Source organism: Vulpes vulpes, chromosome 1, assembly GCF_048418805.1.
Source record: "Vulpes vulpes isolate BD-2025 chromosome 1, VulVul3, whole genome shotgun sequence".
NCBI lineage: Eukaryota > Metazoa > Chordata > Mammalia > Carnivora > Canidae > Vulpes > Vulpes vulpes.
In genome coordinates this window covers 65,627,476-65,649,439 of record NC_132780.1, presented here as the reverse complement: position 1 = coordinate 65,649,439, position 21,964 = coordinate 65,627,476, and positions in this window count along the sequence as shown.

The window sequence follows — 21,964 nt, the reverse complement described above, 5'->3', positions numbered from 1 at the left end:
ACTTCACAATGTCATTATGATATATTTCACACTCCAAGAAATTCACCCATTTCAAGGATCAGTTCAGTGGGTTTAGATCATCCATGGGTTTAGATCATCCATGGGTTTGTGAAGCCCCCTCAACCCTAGTCCCCAACTTGAGATGCCATGCATGTGGTCAGCACTGTCCATATTCTTGGTCTCACCCCCCAGTCCCTGGGGAGCTGTCACCTAAACCTGGATTTGTCTGTCCTGGATTCTCCACATAAACAAAATCCTGCTGCATGAGGTCTTTGCTGCTTGGCTTCTTTTCATTTAACATAGTACTTTCCAGGATGCCTAGGTGGCTCAGCGGTTGAGCATCTGCCTTTGGCTCAGGACATGATCTCAGGATCTGGGATCGAGTCCCACATCGGGCTCCCTGCAGGGAGCCTTCTTCTCCCTCTGCCTGTGTGTCTGCTTCTCTCTCTGTGTGTCTCCATGAATAAATAAATAAAATCTTTTTTAAAAAAACCATAGTACTTTCCAGGTTTACCATTGGTGTGGCCTGTGTCTGTATCTTTTTTTCGATTGATCAGTAATGCTCCATTATATGGATATACCACATGCTATCTATCCATTGATCCACTGATGGACACGAGTAGTTTGCACTTTTCTGGCTATTGTGAATTACGCCACTATGAACACTGTTCAAGTTTGGGTTCTGTGCTCTTGGACATACACTTCAGAGTGGACTTGCTAAATCATATGGAAACTTTATGTCTAGAACTTTGAGGAACCACCCCACTGTTTCCCCAAGTGGCTTTGACACTTGCATTCCCATTGGCAGTGCATAAGCTTCCAAATTTCCAGTGTCCTCATCCACACTTGTTACTGTGCTGTTTTCATTAGACCTGCCTTGGTGGATGCAAAAGGAGAGCTTGTGTGGCTTCGATTTGTATTTCCTCAACATTTAATGCTGTAGCACCTCTTCTTGCGTGCTTATTAGTCACTCATATATTTTCTTTGGATAAATGTCTATTCAGATCATTTGCCCATTTTTTTAAGTAAAATTGTATCTCACGTATTAAGTTGTAAGAGATCTTAGACGTCTTTTGGATACAAGTATCTTTCCAGTATGATTTGCAAATATTTTGCCTATTGTGTGGACTGGGATTCTCTTTGCACTTTCTCCAGTGTGTCTTGAAAGAAGAGGCTTTTTAAAAAATTTTGGTGACATCCAATTTATCTATATATATATTTTTTTTCCAGTTTCTGCTTCTGGTGCCGCATCCCATCAACCAGTGCAGAGCTCAAGGTCATGAAGATTTACCTAGATGTATTATTCTGTGGGTTCCAGGTCTCTGACCTAAGTAGAGTATTATGTAGATTGTACAGAAGGGTTCCCTTCATTCTTCTGCACAAGGTGACCTAGTTGTCCCAGCTGCGTTTGTTAAAAGGACTATTCTTTGTCCATTGAAAATTTTTTTTGACATCACTGTTGAAAATCAATTTATCATAAATGTGAGGACTTACTTCTGGCCCCTCAATTTAATCCACTTGCCTCTGTGCTTTTATTTATGCTGGTACACACTGCCTCGGCTGCTGCAGATGTGTCATAGGTTATGAAATTGGGAGATGTTAGTCCTTCAATTTTGTTTTTCTTTTTTTTAATTTATTTTCCATTTATTTTCTTTTTTTCAATTATTTCATTTTATTTTTTAATAATAAATTTATTTTTTATTGGTGTTCAATTTGCCAATATACAGAATAACACCCAGTGCTCATCCCGTCAAGTGCCCCCCTCAGTGCCCGTCACCCATTCATCCCCACCCTCTGCCCCCCTCCCCTGCCACCACCTCTAGTTCGTTTCCCAGAGTTAGGAGTCTTTATGTTCTGTCTCCCTTTCTGATATTTCCTAACCATTTCTACTCCCTTCCCTTCTATTCCCTTTCACTATTATTTATATTCCCCAAATATAATGTTTGTCCTTCTCCAATTAACTTATTTCACTCAGCATAATACCCTCCAGTTCCATCCACATTGAAGCAAATGGTGGGTATTTGTCATTTCTAATGGCTGAGTAATATTCCATTGTATACATAAACCACATCTTCTTTATCCATTCATCTTTTGATGGACACCGAGGCTCCTTCCACAGTTTGGCTATTGTGGACACTGCTGCTATAAACATTGGGGTGCAGGTGTCCTGGCGTTTCATTGCATCTTTGGGATAAATCCCCAGCAGTGCAATTGCTGGGTTGTAGGGCAGATCTATTTTTAACTCTTTGAGGAACCTCCACACAGTTTTCCAGAGTGGTTGCACCAGTTCACGTTCCCACTAACAGTGTAAGAGGGTTCCCTTTTCTCCGCATCCTCTCCAACATTTGTGGTTTCCTGCCTTGTTAATTTTCCCCATTTTCACTGCTGTGAGGTGGGACCTCGTTGTGGTTTTGATTTGTATTTCCCTGATGGCAAGTGATGCAGAGCATTTTCTCATGTGCGTGTTGGCCATGTCTATGTCTTAAAATTCCCCTTTAAGAAGAAGTCCAATGGAACAATCCACAAAAACAGAGACTGAATAGATATCATGATGACACTAAACTCATATCTTTCAATAGTAACTCTGAACGTGAATGGGCTTAATGACCCCATCAAAAGGTACAGGGTGTCAGACTGGATAAACAAGCAGGATCCATCTATTTGCTGTCTACAAGAGACTCATTTTAGACAGAAGGACACCTACAGCCTGAAAATAAAAGGTTGGAGAACTATTTACCATTCAAATGGTCCCCAAAAGAAGGCAGGGGTAGCCATCCTTACATCAGATAAACTAAAATTTACCCCGAAGACTCTAGTGAGAGATGAAGAGGGACACTATATCATACTTAAAGGATCTATCCAACAAGAGGACTTAACAATCATCAATATATATGCCCCGAATGTGGGAGCTGCCAAATATATCAATCAATTAATAACCAAAATTAAGACATACTTAGAAAATAATACACTTATACTTGGTGACTTCAATCTAGTGCTTTCTACACTCGATAGATCTTCTAAACACAACATCTCCAAAGAAACGAGAGCTTTAAATGATACACTGGACGAGATGGATTTCACAGATATCTACAGAACTTTACATCCAAACTCAACTGAATACACATTCTTCTCAAGTGCACATGGAACTTTCTCCAGAATAGACCACATACTGGGTCACAAATCAGGTCTTAACAGATACCAAAAGATCGGGATCGTCCCCTGTGTATCCTCAGACAATAATGCCTTGAAATTAGAACTAAATCACAACAGTAAGTTTGGAAGGACTTCAAACACATGGAGGTTAAGGACCATCCTGCTAAAAGATGAAAGGGTCAACCAGGAGATTAAGGAAGAATTAAAAAGATTCATGGAAACTAATGAGAATGAAGATGCAACCGTTCAAAATCTTTGAGATACAGCAATAGCAGTCCTGAGGGGGAAATACATCACAATACAAGCATCCATCCAAAAACTGGAAAGAACTCAAATACAAAAGCTAAACTTAGACCTAAAGGAGCTAGAGAAAAAACAGCCAATAGATCCTACACCCAGCAGAAGAAGAGAGTTAATAAAGATTCGAGCAGAACTCAATGAAATCGAGACCAGAAGAACTGTGGAACAGATCAACAGAACCAGGAGTTGGTTCTTTGAAAGAATTAATAAGATAGATAAACCATTAGCCAACCTTATGAAAAAGAAGAGAGAGAAGACTCAAATTAATAAAATCATGAATGAGAAAAGAGAGATCACTACCAACACTAAGGAAATACAAACGATTTTAAAAACATATTATGAACAGCTATACACCAATAAATTAGGCAATCTAGGAGAAATGGACGCATTCCTGGAAAGCCACAAACTACCAAAACTGGAACAGGAAGAAATAGAAAACCTGAACAGGCCAATAACCAGGGAGGAAATTGAAGCAGTCATCAAAAACCTCCCAAGACACAAGAGTCCGGGGCCAGATGGCTTCCCAGGGGAATTCTATCAAACGTTTAAAGAAGAAACCATACCTATTCTACTAAAGCTGTTTGGAAAGATAGAAAGAGATGGAGTACTTCCAAATTCGTTCTATGAGGCCAGCATCACCTTAATTCCAAAACCAAAGACCCCACCAAAAAGGAGAATTATAGACCAATATCCCTAATAAACATGGATGCAAAAATTCTCAACAAGATACTAGCCAATAGGATCCAACAGTACATTAAGAAAATTATTCACCATGACCAAGTAGGATTTATTCCCGGGACACAAGGCTGGTTCAACACTCGTAAAACCATCAATGTGATTCATCATATCAGCAAGAGAAAAACCAAGAACCATATGATCCTCTCATTAGATGCAGAGAAAGCATTTGACAAAATACAGCATCCATTCCTGATCAAAACTCTTCAGAGTGTAGGGATAGAGGGAACATTCCTCAACATCTTAAAATCCATCTACAAAAAACCCACAGCAAATATCACTCTCAATGGGGAAGCACTGGGAGCCTTTCCCCTAAGATCAGGAACAAGACAGGGATGTCCACTCTCACCACTGCTATTCAACATAGTACTGGAAGTCCTCGCCTCAGCAATCAGACAACAAAAAGACATTAAAAGCATTCAAATTGGCAAAGAAGAAGTCAAACTCTCCCTCTTCGCCGATGACATGAAATTCTACATAGAAAACCCAAAAGCCTCCACCCCAAGATTGCTAGAACTCATACAGCAATTCAGCAGTGTGGCAGGATACAAAATCAAAGCCCAGAAGTCAGTGGCATTTCTATACAGTAACAATGAGACTGAAGAAAGAGAAATTAAGGAGTCAATCCCATTTACAATTGCACCCAACAGCATAAGATACCTAGGAATAAACCTAACCAAAGAGGTAAAGGATCTATACCCTAAAAACTATAGAACACTTCTGAAAGAAATTGAGGAAGACACAAAGAGATGGAAAAATATCCCATGCTCATGGATTGGCAGAATTAATATTGTGAAAATGTCAATGTTACCCAGGGCAATTTATATGTTTAATGCAATCCCTATCAAAATACCATGGACTTTCTTCAGAGAGTTAGAACAAATTATTTTAAGATTTGTGTGGAATCAGAAAAGACCCCGAATAGCCAGGGGAATTTTAAAAAAGAAAACCATAGCTGGGGGCTTCACAATGCCAGATTTCAGGTTGTACTACAAAGCTGTGGTCATCAAGACAGTGTGGTACTGGCACAAAAACAGACACATAGATCAATGGAACAGAATAGAGAATTCAGAAGTAGACCCTCAACTTTATGGTCAACTTTGTTTTTCATTTGAAAAATTATTTTTGGCCATTCTGAACCCATTGGTTAGTTCTCACAGTTGTTTTTTTTGTGTGTGTGAATTTCTTAGCATTTTCTATATATAAGATTGTGTCAACTGCAAACATAGAGAAATGCACTTCTTCCTCTCTAATCTGGCTTCCTTTCATTTCATTTTCCTGCCTTGTTGTCTTGGCTACAAGTTTCAGGCCAACGTTGAATAGGACAGATTAGATACCCATGTCATATTCTGGCTTTAGGTCAAAGTCTTCATTCAGTTGGTTCCTGGTTTTCCATAAATGCTCTTTGTCATATTAGGAAAGCTCCTTCTCATTCCTTGTTTTCTGAGTACACTTGAGCTGCAGGCTTTTCCCAGACAACTTTATTCTGCTGAGAAAGTCCTCTTCCATGCCTTATCTGTTGAGTGTTTTCATCGTGAAAGCCAATGAGTTTTAACAGATGCTCTTTCTATGTTTATTGAAATGCTCATTTGAAGTTTTTCTTTTGTTTTCTTAATATTCTGTACTCCTGATTAAGTTCAAAAAAAACATGTTGAAAAAATATTGAGATACTCCTGAGATAAATCCAATTAGGTCATGTTGTAATCTACTTTATATGCTGCTGGAATTTGTTTGCTAGTAATTTGTTGAGGGTAATGACAAGGACATTTATAAGGCTTATCGGTCTACAATTTTCTTTACTTGTCAGGTTTTTCTCTGTTTTTTGTTTCGTTTTTTTTTTTTTCCCATATTAGGATAATACTGACTTCACAGAATGAATTAGGAGTATCCCCTCCTCTCCTATTGTTTGGAAGAGTTTGTGAAGAATCAGTATCAATTTTTAATTTTTTAAAAAATTTTATTTCTATACTCTTTAATCTTTAGACCAGTTTTAGGACTGGAACAAAATAATGGGAAAAGTATAAAGATTTCCCACATACTTTCTGCCCCACACATGCACAGCCTCCTCCACCATCAACCCGCACACCAGAGAGGTGCATTTGCTGCAACTTATGAACCTGCATCGATGCGTCGTCATCAGCCAGAGTTCATGGTTTACCTCGAGGTCACTCCTGAGGTTGTGCTTTCTATGGGTTTGGACAAATGTACAATGACATGTATCCACTGTTATAATATCATTCAGAGAATTTTCACTGCCCTAAAATCCCATGCTCTGCCCCTTCATCTCTCACTCCCCCAGCCTCAACCCCAGCAACCTGTCCCCACATCTGCCTTTCCCGGAGTGTCATGTGGGTGGGATCACACAGTGTGTGTGGATTCAGACTCACTTCTTTCACTTAGTGATGTGCATAGAAGGTTCCTCCCTGTCTTTTCATGGCTGGATGGGTCATTTCTTTTTAGCGCTGAACAATATTCCATTGTCCGGATGGGCCACAGTTTGTTTATTCATTCATCTGCTGAAGAACATTTTGTTTTTTTCCAAGTTTTGGCAAGTATGAATACAGTTGTCATAAGCATTTGTGTGCCGGTTTTTATATGGACATAAGTTTTCAAGTCCTTTGGGTAAATAGGAAGGAGCACAATTGATGGATCATACAGTAAGAATGAAACCACCAAGCTGTCTTCCAAGTGGCTGGATCATTCTGCACTCCCACCAGCAATGAATCAGAGTTGCTCCTGCTCCTTACCCTTGCCAGCATTTTGTTCCATCGGTGTTCCCGATTCTGGACCTTCTCATTGGTGAGCAGTGGTATTTCATTGCTGTTTTAATTTATGTCTCTCCAATGACATATATTGAGGGCATTTTATTTGCCATCTGTATATCTTCTTTGGTGACATGTCTGTTAAGGTTTTTGGCTGATTTTTAGTTGGGTTGTTTGTTTTCTTATTGTTGAGTCTTCTTTTTCAGCTATCTAGGGCCTCAAGGTCAGCTAGAGGAGAATGACTCCTGCCCTCTTCTTCACAACTCTTTCCTAGGCATGCACGCGTCTGCAGACATACATAGTCTATACACAGCCAGGAATATGTTTAAGCTTCCCTTGTTCACCCAGTGTTCCAGGATTTCCTTTAACTTTCATGTAAGTTCTCAGTTTCCCCAGCTGAAATCAGAGCCTGAGGCAGCTGAGATACTGCCAGCAGGTGCTATTGTTCTGGTAATGTCCTGAGCTTCAGTTTTGTCCCTTCTCCCAACTGAGACTTCCCAGACAGACGCAAGTCCACACATAACACTCACTGTGTTCTGGGGTGATGCTTTTTTAAAAAAAGATGGTTATTTATTTATTTATTTATTTATTTGTTTAGAGAGCAGAAGTGGGGGAGGCGCAGAAAGAGAGAATCTCAAGCAGACTCCCTGCTGAGTGCAGAGGCCAACAAGGGGCTTGATCCCACCACCCTGAGATCATGACCTGAGCTGAAACCAAGAGTTGGACACTTCACCAGCTGACCTACCCAGGCGCCCCATGGGGATGATACTTTTCATGAAATTTCAAAATTGGTCAAATGTGCCCATATCTGCAAAGCTTTGGCCTTTGGCTTCAGCATCAGTGAGAGAAGGAGGAGGGTAGGATGGGAATAGCAGAGCCAACTGTTAACCACGGTTCAGAAAGTTCTCGTAGATAGACAATTTTCAGCTCATTCTCTTGCTTTGATTAATCACCAGAATTCCGAAATGGTTTATTTTAATCATTTTGCCAGTATTTTTATTGTTTTGGAGGGGAAGCAAGTTCACTGAGACATTCACTCTGGCATTCCAGAAGCCAATCTCAGCAGTATTTTGTGATTACTCATCAAGAGACAACCATTAGGAGAAAACATTGTGTGTTCAAAGTACCATTTAATGCATTATGGGAAAACTTCCGGGAATTTTGTATTATTTAAATTTTGCTTTCATATTATGCTGTAAACCTCAAAGAAAAAAAAAATTTATAGATTAAACTCAATGTTATTAACATATGCATAATAAAGTGGGCTGAAAGGATTATAAGGCACACATACATATTTCATTTCTTATACAACGGAATATTGAATGTAATAAATAAAAGTACACCATTTGTAGCTGATTCTAATTAGTGCTGTTTTTTAAAAGGACATTTTTGAGTTATCATTAAATGAACTGGGAAGCAAGCTTCATGGGAAGCCTCAGCATTCCAGGGATTTGCGCAGCCACAGCACTGAAAGCTTCCACACCCAGAACTTAGAGGACTTAATGAAAATCAGAACAATTAGAACAAAGGAAGGAAACCACACTATCGATTAGCAGAGCAATTTTTCAAATCCTGGGGCAGAACAGTCAAAGTCGTAGTCTGGTAGGTACTTTAAAGCTCTAACATTGTCTTACTCATTTTTGTCAGTGAAATGTTTGTTGTTTCCTGTGAAATAAAAAACAGATGAAAAGAAGTCAGATGGTCTCAACTATGTGGATTATTAAGTCTGGAGTACAGCAAGAACATTGCAGCTAGCTCTATGCAGTTTTAAAAAGTTGTGGAGAACCCCTGCGTATCTATCACTGACAAGTTTTTATGGAAACCTTTGAATCAGATGTATCTTACACACAAATGCTTTACACGTATTTGGGATTTCCTATCCTGGATGGACCCAGCCAACCTTCCTCTGCCTGTCACACAACACCAGCATCCTGAGAGTGGTGTGGGATGGTCCAGGCTCTGATCTGAAGTCCAGGGGGCTCCAGGTTTGCTCAGCAGGCTCCCCTCCAATGCTAGGAGGGCTGTCTTTTTAGGCTCAGACGTTTCAGAGAACTGGGCTCTACGTAATCCATTTGACACTTAATCACATGGCATCTGGGACTTATATCGAAAAGCTTCACTATGTAACTTCCCACATTTCTGCACTCTGTCCCGCAAGCACTCCGTGAGAACCTTAAGGACAAAGAGGTCTCACCCTTTAAAGACTAGCTCCATGCTGGCCAGCTTCTTGCCTTCCAATCAACACAACAGTATTTCTGTGATTTGATTAAACAAAGGCTGTGCCATTTTCTAAGCAATATCATCCTGTTAAAAATAATAAAGTTAATCTGAGGTCCTGAAGGCTTGAAAGAAGAGAATGATCTGAAAATTGACTCCATGAAAGCTCAAAATGACTATTTTACTTGAGAGTCTTAAGTGTGGGCTCTTCTGCTCCAGATCCCTGAGTGCTGTGTCCACCTATGTTTCAGGGGACAGATTTTAAATCATGAAGACACACACACATTCACAACTAAAATTGAATTATTAATCATTGTCTTACCTAAACAGTGACTTTCTAAGCTTCCTCTTTTGATTCACTAAAATATTTCAGACCTAACATCTAAAATGGGTTTCTTTCTAGTTATTTTGTGGGTTTTTTTTTTTTTTTGCTTTTTGTTTTGTTTTGTTTTAGGGTTTATTATTTCCTGTGAAGAAAACTGTAATTTTGACCTCACTTTGCTCGTTCATGTGCAAAGCACAGATCATTCCTCAAAATCATCAGTAAATTAAAAATGAGAAATCAGGAAGAGCAGAGTGTAAATGCACTGCAAAAGAAGTACCAGTGAAAATAGGCTTAGTGGCAACAAGAATGGCATTTTTATTTTATTTGCTATTTTAAAATTTTAAATTCTAGCTAATTAACATACAGGGTAATATTGGTTTCATGAATAGAATTTGAAGCAACTTTCTGGTCTCCTCAGTTTCTTTTCACTCCTGTGCATCTTCCACACCTGCTTCCATACTGCAGCATTGCTCTGTTATATTGTTAAACACATATTTGATGGCTAGTTCCCTGTTTACAAAGGAATAATTAAAATTTTAAAAAACTCACAAAACCAAAACTTTCACATTTTCCCTCTTGCCCATAGGAGAAAGATCAAATTCCCTAGCATGATATTTACCCAACAAATATTTATTGAGCACCCACTATGTGCCAGGTACTGGTGTAGGTGCTTGGGATACTTCAATGAACAAAAGAGACAAAAATTCCTACTAATCCTGGTCTTCCTTAAGCTTACATTCTAGTAAAGGGAGATAATCAACTATTAACAACCAATTGATTATATGCAACAATGGTAGTACTGACCACTTCAAAGAGTATGAGAATTAAAAAAAATAAGTTACATCAAGTTTTGGGGAGAAAAAGAAACAATTTTTATTGCTTAACAAATGATTAGCACTGTCAGAATTTGAATCCAGGTCTCTCCATTCCTAATCCAGAGTCTGCTCTCCACTGCACCTGGTGCTTAAAGCCAGGTGCACATACTTGTACGTAACAGTAGCTACACTGACCAGAAGTCCTTTGCTTATATTATTGCCAATATGTACAGCAATATGTTGGTTTCATTACGCTTTGTACCTCCTTTTCCTTGCTGACTTGTTCTGTCTGTATCCTTAACTATGAAGTTTGGAAAGACATTATAAGCTCAGTGCCTTCTATAGTTCCTTGCATGTAGACATAAATAATACTCGCTGAGTTCAATTTACAACAATTCAAAAAGATGCCTATGACGGACCAGAAGGTCACTGAGGTTATGACAGGTCAAAGACTCAAGCGACCAAGCCGGGATTTAAATCACTGATTTGAGCTACCTGGGTAGCTCAGTCAGATAAGCATCTGCCTTCAGCTCACACCATGATCCCGGGATCCTGGCATCGAGCCCCGCATTGGGCTCCCTGCTCAGTGGGGGCCTGCTTTTCCCTCTCCCTCTGCTCCTCTTGCTTGTACACATTCTCTCTCGGTCAAATAAATAAATAAAATCTCAAAAAAAAAATAAAATAAAATAAATCACTGATTCTTTGCTGTAAAAAAAAAAAAAAAAAAAAAGGAGTAGAATTCAATGGTTCATCACTTACAACACCCAGTGCGAATCACAGCAGGTGCCTCCTCAATGACCATTCCCCATCTAGCCCACCCTCCACCACCTCCTTCCATCAACCTTCCATTTGTTCTCTCTCATTAAGAATCTTTTACAGTTTATTTCCCTCTCTCCTTTTTTATTCCCCTCCCATATGTTCATGTGTTTCGTTTCTCAAATTCCACATATGAGTGGAATCATATGGTATTTGTCTTTCTCTGACTGGCTTATTTCACTCAGTATAATACATTCTAGCTCCAACCACATTGTTGCAAATGGCAAGATTTCATTCTTTTTGATGGTGAAGTAATATTCCATCATATATATGCACCACATCTTTATCCATTCATCGGTTGATGGACGTTTGAGTTCTCTTTAAGTTTGGCTACTGTTCATAATGCTGCTATGATGTTATAACAAACAACTAGAATTCTCATTTGCTCCTGGTAGGAATGAAAATTTGTGCCCTTTTTGGAAATCAGCTTGACAGTTTCCTATAGAGTTAAAAATACACCTAAAATATAATCCTGTAATTACTTTCCTAGATTCTTATCTGATAGAAATAAAAACACTGATCATATTCAAATCTCTATAGAAGCTTAATTTATGAGATTTGGAACTATGGGAAAAATATGATGCTATCAGCAGCTGAATGGATAGACAAGTTTGGCACATCCATATGGGGAACTAGGACTCGAAAATATTTCTTAAAGACCTATTGATACAGGAACCATATAGATACTTTTGCAAGTCCCGATGATGATGAAAGGAAGCAAAACAGAAAACAGTGTACCTAATATACTTCTATTTACCTGACATTCCAGGAAGGTCAGTTCTAGTCTCAGGTGAGAGAAAGCAGATCGGTGGTTACTGGATGGCCGGAAAACATGGTGGACAGAGCTGCCCTGAGGAATTCCCTGTGTGAGGGACCATTCTCTATCTTCATGGTCATGATGTTTACATGTGTGCATAGGTTTGTCAAAATACATTCAAGTCTATACTCAAGAGGAGTGCATTTTACCTTACACAAATTCTGTCTCAGTCCTGGTGATTTAAAAATAAAAAGGGAGGGGCCTGGTGGCTCAGTTGGTGAAGCACCTGCCTTTGGCTCAGGTCGTGATCCCAGGGTCCTGGGATTGAATCCCCTATTGGGCTCCCTGCAGGGAGCCTACTTTTCCCTCTGCCTGTGTCTCTGCCTCTCATGACTCTCTGAATAAATAAAATCTTTAGAAAAAAAATCAATAAATAAAAATTAAAAAAAATAAAAAGGAAAGGCAGGACAGTAAACTGGGGGACTCCATTTATGATGGGGATTTGAGGAGCTGGCGCCCAGTGGAAGCCGCTGCCTTGCTGAACAGTAAGTGACCAGTAGCAGTTACCACTCTGCTCTTCATTCCTTTCCTTGTTATATTTTGGGTCCATTTCACTCTAAGTAATAATATAATCTTAACAAATCTGCACCCAATTCCTGTGTATGGGAGTTTTCTCTATGCCACCAAGTAATCCTGTGACACCAGCTGGGAGTCTTCCAATCCAACTCAGGCCTGGCCCTGCTACCTGGGGGTAGCGCAGACCCCACTCTACCACTGTCCACCTTACTCAGATCCCAGCCCCAAGCCCAGAAACTGGATCTCCAACTCACTGACTATAGATGGGCAGTTCTGGGTCTGATTTAATTGCTAAAGAGGCTCACCAAACTCAGAAATATTTTACTTACCAGATGATAGGCTTATTACAAAAGGATGTAAGTCGGGAATGGCCAGATGGAAGAGTGCACAGGACGGGGTATAGGGAAGTGCAGGGAGTTTCTGTGCTCTCCCTAGATCCCACCTGTTCACAGACCGAAAGGTCTCCACACCCGTCCTTCGGGTTTTTACGGAGGCTTCATCACACAGGCCTGATGGATGAAATCATTGGCCACTGGGGACTGGACCTCAGCCCTTTCCCTTTCCCCAAGGTCAGGGGTGGGATGGAAGGTTCCAAGCCTCTCATCTCACCTGGCAACCTGCCCCCACCCGCTGATGCTTTCCAAAAATCACCTTCTTAATGCCACAGAAGACGCCTTTGTCACTTGGAAGTCCCAAGCATTTTAGTCACTTAATGCCACAGAAGACACTTTGACACTTGGGAAGTCCCAAGCATTTTAGGAGCTCCATACCAGAGCAGGAGAAAAACCAAATATATATATTTCTTCTTAAAATCACAATATCACAATTTTTGAGAAAGATTTTAGTTGCTTTCTTTCATGGAATATGGTTTACTGTGATCCAATTTCATCCAAGTATGGAAGCTTGGGCTTTTCCTTCCAACCTACCACCAACTTGGATAGAAGATCTTCAGCCTCTTTTTTGGGGCAAAGCATACTAATACAATGAGATGTTTGGAAGATTGGATAATCAGAAGGAGCTCTGAGAAGGGTCTGTGCAATATCCACATGAGAGGAAAGAACGTTTGAAATAAATTGCCAGAGACATCATTACTGACATGTCAAAGCTTTAACTAAATTAAAGGTAATTTTTTAGAATTAATTATAAATGCATGAAATTAGCCTTCTTTTCTATGCACGCGATTTATGACTTGATGATTCCCCTGCAAACTTCATTTGCAAAATATTTTAAAGTTTATTAAGCCCTTTGACAAATAGTGTGTCTTGATATAATCATTTCATTACCAAATTTTGGATGTCTGCCTGTCCCTCATTCTCTCACATCTCCCTGAGTCTAGTTGACTGGCGTGCTTCCTTTAGAAATCTTTGCAATGATGTTTATTGTGACATTAACTGTAAGGAAATAACCAAAGCAGAAACAGAATATGGCTCCAGACATGACATTTTAACATGCTGTGGAAAATTGGCTTTGTATTTTATTTGGTTTGCATTTTATTTGCTATTTTCAAAAGTTAAATACCACATTAAAAAATGAGGAAGAGAATTTTGACAAGTATCATATAAACATCTCTGATCTTTCTACTTAATAGTTATATTCCCATCTGGCCAGGGAGAAAATCTATTGAATCCATATGAATTCAGAGAAGATTCTGTGGGGTGTCTCTCCTTGGTCATCAGTGAACAGCCAGTGGGTGACAGGTGTTCTTCATTCCATGGAGATACTTAGTCTCCAAAGAGTTCACCCCATTCATTGTAAAACACTAATAGCAGCAAATATTGCAGTCATTTTGCACTTCTTTCTACCTGTAACAGCTTACATATAAGGTATTCCTATTATATATCATAAATGACATCAGAAGAATTGCAAGTACCATTCGGGGGGACCAATATTTCCGTTTTCACTACCAACCTTTATACTTTATACTTTAACTATGTATACTTTAACTATGTTTGCTTAGAAGCATTAACAATGCAATGTCCTCTTCTTGCACTTTTAAAATCGAAGGCCTCAAAGTAATAAATCTGTTTTCATGGATGTTTGTAACTGCGAACAGCCGTTCTCATGTGATGCCGTCACACGCGATCTGTTGTTTTCTCTGGTTTACTTTTTCAGATTTCTGGTTCTGCTGTTGGGACCTCAGCCATTCAGAGTGAGGCTGCCTCTAAAATCCTCACCTCGTTTCTCTTTGTTGTGTTTCAGTTTCTGTGATTTGAGAAAGTCTGAACCAAGCTCCATGGCCGATCCCCGAGTCAGGGCTGTTCGGGGAGCTCCACTGAGGAGCTGTCACAGGCCCGGCCTTTGCACGGGGACTGTGTCACCTGTTTCAGGGCACAGATGCGCTCTGCTTCCTGGGGTTTGGACTTGAGTCTCTTGGTGAGACTCCCTTGCTGGACAACTTGCTCGGGAGCGAGGGGTCTGCAAAGTTGTAGCACCTAAAGCCCTCGTTTCCCCTCATTGTTTCTCCATCCTGGCTCCGGGACGGGTTTTGTGACACTACTATGCACTTTCTAATATTCCAAACCACCCTTCCTCATCCTCGCTGCACTATGAAAGACACAGCAGGTGGATTACTACTTTGAGGGTATTTCTTTAAATTCAGGGGTTCCTCGGTTCTTTTATGAGACCAAATTTTCATACAGTGAGGTTTTCTTCTAAGAGTATAACTTTGATCCTAAATACTTTCTCTAATGTTAGGTACCTACCAGAATTAAGAACCTATTTGTATATAGAGGGGGATTTAAAATGTCTCTCAGCTGTTTGAAGTTTCCTGTGTTTATTTTAGAAAGTCTCCTGTCGATGGACTTTCATTGCCTTTGCCAGCTTCCTTCTGTTTAGTCTAATAGAGGTGAAAAATACAAATTAAGCAAGTTCAAGGGTGTATCGCAATCAGTCATATAACAAGTAAAAGTGACATCTCCAATTGACGAGGGAGCAGCAGGCCAGCTGAGGGCAAAGCACAAGCTCACACCCTGCACCCCTCCGACCCCAGATTGGACACATGTGACATTCCTCAGGCCCTCCCTCAGGCTCCCCTAGGATGAAGGAAAGGGGAGAACAAGTGGTTATCTGACTGAGACCACACTCCTGGAGGATCAGCATCTCCTTCAGTTTGCAACAGTCTCAGTGATTTACAAGAAAGAAGCAATCTCCAGAAGCCTACAAACCCAGTTTCCTGGAGCCTAACATCACCATCCCCTCCACAGGACAGAAAATCCTATATAATCATCACTGCACACAACCCCAGGGCGTCTCATCCTGCCCATGATCCTGTCCCCATCTATAATAAAACCACCTTTTTGCACCAAAGATGTCTCAAGAATTCTTTCTTGGCTGTTGGCTCTGAACCCCAACGCTTCAAACCACATCACAATCAGGGAGAGATGAGGGTTTGGGATGACGGTAAATTCAGAGCCATACCTCACAGTGTCACTGAAATAAATTTCACAGGAGAGTAAATGTATACATGTTAAAAAGCATCCCCCACCCTCGCTCCCAATGTGGTAGATTAGAGAGATCAGATGCCCTGGGTTAGTCTGAGGTTACAATCAGCTAGATATTCTGGATACATAGACACACATTTGCGCACATTCACACACACACACACACACACACACACACAAGTGTGTACACAATGTATCATAGCATATGTAGTTGAAATATTGTAAGAGACACTCAAAGCTGAAGCTAGGAAATTAAATACAGCCTGAAGCCAGTTTTCCCCAGACAGCAGCGGCCAAATCCAACAAAACATGAGCAGCTAATGCAGAAAACTTAACTGAGAATTTTGTTTAATATCGTTAGTTATATAAGGAAACTCAGAATTTAGGTTAATACTACTCTTGTGATTCTAGCTATGCGGACATAACAATGATCAGATACTCTCTCTTGCCTTAAGATTGAAGGAAAAAAAGACAAAATATATAAAAAGAAGAACATTCCGCCTCAAGACCTGGCCGGTGATCTCTGAGACGGGAAACAAGTGAGGGGAACCTGCCGGTGCCCAGGGCATGGATGGGAAGACGCGCTCCTGCAGCAGGTGGAAGGAGCCCCAACATCCCCGGGGCTCCTGGAGCTGACAGGGGCAGGGGCCTCAGGGGGCAGGGGAGAGAACAGCTGCAGAGAGGAAGCTCTGCAGAGACCTTCAGAGGATTTTTTAAAATTTGCAGCTAAAGGGCAGACCCGGTGGCCCAGCGGTTTAGCGCCGCCTTCAGCCCAGGGCGCGATCCTGGAGACCCGGATCGAGTCCCACATCTAGGCTCCCTGCATAGAACCTGTTTCTCCCTCTGCATATGTCTCTGCCTCTCTCTTTCTCTGTGTCTCTCATGAATAAATAAATAAAATCTTAAAAAAAATTTGCAACTAAATAATGAACAGACATTAGTGAATAAGCTAAACGCCCTGGGCCAGGGAACAGAGCAATCACTCAAAGTCACAGAGAAGGATGGCTCACATTCCCAATGCCTGGGATTAAGAAACCCCAAAATCTGTGGGGCATCAAATTAAATATTCCGAAGGGCATTGCTCCAGTAGTGTGGCTAAATGACATCCAGAATCAAGTCTCAGTCCTACCTAACAAAACTCAAAAGCAAGCCTGGGGAAAAAAGTCAAGCTTTGTTCTAAGTAAGTTTACTGTGTCTCAGCTCCAACCTCAAAAACATCTCATATTATACAAAAATTCAAGTCCCAACAAGGTGAATCTACAATGTCTGACATCCAGTTAAAAATCACCAGTCATGTAGTGAAATAGGAAAATATGATCCGTATTATATTGTTAGGAAATCATGGTTCATACAGTTTTTGGTTTTTGGTTTTTTCTTTTTTTTAAACCAGAGCCAGCAAGATTCAGAAGATACAATCAGGGGACAAGGATACTAAATAGCTGTTATATTGTCAACACACTGCAAGTGTCCTACTTAGTTGGGGCTGAAAGAGGTGGCCCAGGGGACAAATCTGGCTGCAGATTGTTTTTATAAATTAAGTTTGGTTTGAACGTGACCATGTCTGTTCACCTACAGAGTGTCCATGGCTGCTTTCACGCCATGAGGGCAGGTGTGAGTGATTTCAGTGGAGATCTGCGAATCTCAGGACATTCCCTACCTGCTCCTGCACAGCCTGTGCCCCAGGACATGAGCGTGGGTAAAGGAAAGATCCAAACAGGGCCCATGTCGGACACACAGCAACAAAACATACAGCCTCTGTGATTTAAGAATACAACCACTAGATCAATAACCAATCAGACCCTGAAGAACTTAAGAATATTTTCAAAGAAATAACAGCCCTAACATTCCCCACTTGGGTGAAAACTAATGATCCATAGAGCTCACCAATCCTGAAATGGAAGAAACTTAAAGGAAGTGAAGCCAAAGCCTTTCGTGACCTTGTTGCTTACAGGAGTTAAAGGGAGAAAATATTAAAGCGACCGAAATGCAAACAGGTACACCAGGGCACAAAAATAAGTATGACAACGGAGTTTTCATTGGAAATGAGGCAAATCAGGAGACCTAACACAGGTTTATGGTGCTGAATTTAAAAATAAACTGTCCGCTTAGCATCCTATATCCACAAAAATCCAACAAACACAGGGAGAGCAAAGACTTCTTTGGACATTAAAAAGCTGAAGAAATCTACCAGCAGCACTTGTGCCCAGCACAACACATGAAAAGTCCTCTAGGCAGAAGGAAAAAAAATTGTGGGAAAAATAAAATACTTTTTAGGTATTAAATATTAAAGAAAGAAATTGACTTTTTATGCACAAATCACAGCAATGCATGATACAGGTTAGGAGACATGCAGAAGTGAAAAGTATGGTGATGATGGCACAAACCCAAAGACAGGACGGGGACAACATTCTGTAGGATGTGCACACAACACAGGCAGCAGGTGACTCTTGCAGGGAGGCTGCATTAAGTAGCAGCGGTGAGTGTAGCACAACGCTAGAAAACATTTTGATCCTAAAGAAGTTAATAGAAGAGAAGAAAGGGAAGAAAGAGGGAAAAAGACAAATAGAAATGATGTGGGAAAAAAAGGAGGAGGAAATGTAGATAAAACTGTGCTTATTGATATAGGAAGACATCTGGGTGTGAGCACACGGCCAAGAAAGAGTTCTTGAGACGTCTTTGGTGCACAACGGTGGTTTTATTAAAGCACAGGGACAGGACCACGGGCAGAGAGCTGCACTGGGGTCATGAGGAGTGGCCCATTATTTATATACTTCAAGTTGGGACGGGGTTAGGGAGACTGTGAGTCTCTAAGGAATTTGGAAGCAAGGTTTCCATGGAGGGCTAGCTATCGTTGGGAAAGGGTCATTTATTACCATCTAACAAAACCTGAGTCATGAGACCCCTCAGGTATATATTGGTGGGTCATGTGCTTGGGGATGACCGCCAACAGGTATCTTGGGGGTTTAGAGATAAAGGAAGTTCATAAATGGATCTTTATATGTTTGAGTAGACTTACAGGGTCCTGGGGGCGGGGACGGGGCAGGCTAAGACTGTCTGTTGCCCTCGGCAGAGTATTCACATCCAGGCTGCTGAGCTCCCAGAGGAAGGTCACTCTGCCTGTTTCAAAAACTTGTCAATCGGCTGTGGGTGGTAAGAAAGTTTAATAATTTCTCTTCTGCTTTGTTTCCGTCATCACTTATAACCTGCAGCCCATTGACAAAAACTCGAGTCAGGGATAGGATAATGTTGCTCCTGGAAGCTCCCAACTGTCATGTTCATGTCTCTTTAGAGGGAAAACCAGCTCAGCCTGACAATAGTCAGGCCTCCAAGATACAGTGAGTCTGCTTTAGCCAATGGAAGACATTTTGGGACTTCCCTTTGTCTTTACTTCCCCAAACTCCCAAAGTCTACAATTAGTTGCTTCTCACCAATCTGGGGCAGCAGCAATTTCTGCCCCTGTCCTGTCCCCCTGCTTTCATAAAACCACTTTTTTGCACCAATTATGTCTTAAGAATTCTCTTGGCCATTGGCTTCAAACCCTAATGTTCTTTCCTATATCATATGGTGCCCAAGGTGGGGCTTTGAATCCAGAGCTGCATCTGGACTCTGAATCAGGGTGCAAACTTGGTACTTCCTCTCCTCTTCCTTTACTCTTATACCAGGTGCCCTTTGAGGAGTATGGTCTTATTGGAACACTATCATGCTGATGGTTCAGACTGCAATCCTCTAGCCCATGGCTCCTCTATGAGGAGAAAGCCTGCCTTTGGGCTAGAAGTTATTTCCTTGGCCAGGATGGTAATAAGACCCAGAAACTTGCTGCTCTGTCTGTACTCCTGTCCTTCTACAAAGTTGTCTGTCTTGGGCACAGGACAGCCACCTAAGTCACCAGGATGGTGTGAGTTTTCCTCCTGATTGATCTAATGTGATCCCCTCCACATGCTTGGTTTAGCCCCTTCTGGCTGTGGGACCTCCACTGGGAGCTGGCTGAAACTAGGACATGATGGAATTAAAACCCAACTGGGGACTGTTTCCTAGGGAAGTTGGCTGTAAAGACTATATGTGCTGGAATGTCACTTAGACCATGATGGACTTCTATCTTTACTGTTTTCCGTCAATGTCCTCTACTCATTACTTAAGCTATAAAATTGGGTCTTTTCCCCTTGTAAAACTTTCCTAGTGTTTTCCACAGGTTAAAAACAGAAGGTTCTTCATGTCAAGGTAAAATAAGGCATGATCCTCATGGCTCAATGTCCAAGGCACCATATATCTCAGTCCATTCACCAGCACACACTGCATAGCCCAGGATGCGATGAGGAAGCAATGGAACACTGGCATCTCTCCTCCAGGGGCCTTTAGTGGTGGCAGTGATCATGGTGATGTTATTCAGGGGATGCCTCAGGTCACTTTGACACCAGGAACCTCTGACATATCCTGCTTAGGACATGACCTGGGAGCCAGGGGGCTTTCTAGGTAATGGACCTGCTCTCTTCTTCAGTTCCCAAGGACTCTCCCCTGGGATGACTTTTAACCTACTGAAAACAATTTGACTGCAGAATTTAGGAAAGGACCAATCTCCTGGAATACTACATGGCCTCAGTGGGACCTATCCATTGGATATCTTTTGCAGGAAACAGGGCAAATGGATGGAGGTGCCGTAGGTCCAGGCCTCGGGGCTCTACGTCAGGATCCAGACCTGAGGGTCAATAACAGGCCAGTAAACTCCCTCCTGACATATTGGATGATAATTCTCTAAATAGGCTTCCTCCAAACAAAGCCAGGTTGCAGGAGGAAACACAGGTCACTTCTAATAGAGGGGACACTGACTCTCTCTCACTGTTCTCCCTCCTAATAGATGTGCGGCTCCTCCCTCATTCATTTCCTGGACTAATGACTATGAAACTTGGAGCCAACTGGTGAATCTACCTCCAGACGGGAACTTGAAGGATTATTCCCAAACAGGTGCTGAAACTCTCTTTGTTTTGGGGAAGTTCCCTGGCTTCTCCAGCCTAACATGGGTTGCCTAATCCCACTTATTGGTGGGAAACAAAACAAAGCTGAATCTGCTCATCCATCCAAGCTTACCGGCTTTAGGACTGGGAGACCTCTGTCTCCGCCCTGTGGACTCCGCCCTTGCTGGTATCACCTCCCCTCTTCTGCCTCTGCCCCCCCCCCCTCCCAGTCTCTGCAGCCCCTGCGAGTGGGCAGCTATGTCTCTGGATACCATGGCTCCTCTTCCTTTCCTCGCTGTCAAAGAGCAAAGAGCACATCCTTCTCCTGGAATTACACTGCCCACTTTAGATTTCCTCTAAGTGACCCAGATAAAAACTGACCATGGGAAACAAATTGATTGACTTTTAAGTAGACCCTAGCGGAACATAATTCGGGATTTATACCATTTTATATTTGTTGGCTTAAGATAGTCATGTCGTCAAACTTCTCAGCATTAAATACTAAAATTTATTCTAGCAAGGTTTACTAAAGATCAAATAAGCTCATGTTATCTCATTGTCATTCATCAGCAAAAAGATGACTTAAATGATGATTAGTTTTGCCTATTTCAAAGTTTTCATGAGTAATTGTAGGATAGCCTTTGGTAACCTAAAACTTTATAAAGTTTTCCTTGGATGATAAATTGGGATTGAGCTTGTTGGACATCTAGGCCTTTTTCAAATGAGATAAAATACTAGAGCATTGATTATTGAATGTAAGTTTGTTTTTTTTGACTATTTATTGCAAAGAAACTAAGGATATTTGGATCTGTTGGCAAACATGCTTTGTACTTAAATGTGTTCATAAACTCACCATACAAAAAGTTCTGGTTGACAGTTCACAGCTGGTTACTCCTTGGTTTCCACTGGAGACTAAGGTTTCTAAGAGTGAGAAATTCTGTAATTAAGGCTGATGCAAATATGGGAAGCAACTCTGTGTGGGTAAGAAAGATATAAGGGATGCGAACACTTTTTTTGTCGAAAATAAAAGAAAGTAATTTTGTCTTAAAATGAGACTGGAGAAAAACGTCTTGGAACGAAATCTGAATGCCAGAGAAAGTTGTAGAAGGCTCATGAAAG